Source organism: Fukomys damarensis, unplaced genomic scaffold, assembly GCF_012274545.1.
Source record: "Fukomys damarensis isolate Sample0158 unplaced genomic scaffold, DMR_v1.0_HiC HiC_scaffold_17, whole genome shotgun sequence".
Classification (NCBI taxonomy): domain Eukaryota; kingdom Metazoa; phylum Chordata; class Mammalia; order Rodentia; family Bathyergidae; genus Fukomys; species Fukomys damarensis.
In genome coordinates, this window is record NW_022900929.1 from 33,819,111 (window position 1) to 33,820,323 (window position 1,213).

Genomic DNA, 1,213 nt, shown 5'->3' on the forward strand with positions numbered 1-1,213 from the left:
TAAAAAAAAAAAAAAAAAAAAAAAAGTCTCTCTTTTGAATTCTTACTGAAATAAAGTTTGGTTGGTGTGTCTTAATCTTTACTTCTGTTAGCTTTCTTGTCCCCCTCCTTCCCAACCTCCACTCCACAATTTATTTGTTACAGACAGGCCCTTTTGCTGTAACTTACCTAGAATCTACATTTTGCAGATTGATTCTGTAGTGACTTTAAATATTATTCTATATTCTGTTTTTGTTTTTGTTTTTTTGTTTTTTTTTTTTTTTTTTTTTTTTTTTTTTTTGGTACCGGGGATCAAACTCTGGTTCTTGCACTTGTGAGGCAGGTGGTGGAACCACTGAGCCAAATCACCGTCCCTATTCTGTATTTCTTATAAACGACAGTTCAATCCAGAGCTTTGATTAAATCAATAGGAACCTTTCTTTTGAGTCATTTGTTTTCTTTACAATCATCATTTGAGCCCCCATTAAGTCATCATTTAAGGGTTGCACAGTAATAACGCTTTTTTTTTTTTTGAGACAGGGTCTCACTGTGTAATTCAGCCTGGCCTCAAACTCACTATGTAGCCCAGGCTGGTCTCAGGCTCATGGCAATCTTCCTGCCTCAGTCTCACGAAGTGCTGGGATTACAGGTGTGCGCCACCATGGCCAGCTCAACACTCATTTTTATTTATGAACCAAAATAACTCCTATAAGGAAAAATTTTTAAAAAGAGAGAAATTCTTCATCATTTATTTGGTTACTTGAAAGTATAGTTCACATAGTAAAGATGTAATTCTTTATTTATCAGCTTTCAAAATGTTAGTTTCCTTGCATTCTCTGAAGTTCACAGGTGAGTGTGTTGGTTTTTGTTTTGTTTTGCTTTGTCTTGTTTTTTAAGTATCATTATAAACTGGGCTAGTAGCACACGCCTATAATCCCAGCACTCAGGAGCCTGAGGCAGGAGAGCATCATGAGTTTCACACCAGCCTAGGCTACATAGCAAGATCCCGTCTCAAAAACAAAGTTATATTTTTAAGAAAAACTGCAGCTTCAGGACCAAAAGTTACCCAAGCTGTTTTCCTTTCAAGGGCACTCATCCTAAAGGTCTTAAAGACGCAGCAAGCCTATAAACCAGACTGTCCTTTTCACCAGTAAATTGTGCCTCCTCCATCCTCAGGAAACAGCAGTGGTAGAGGTGTGCCCAGCTTCAAACACGTGAAAGTGGCTCGCCGTGGC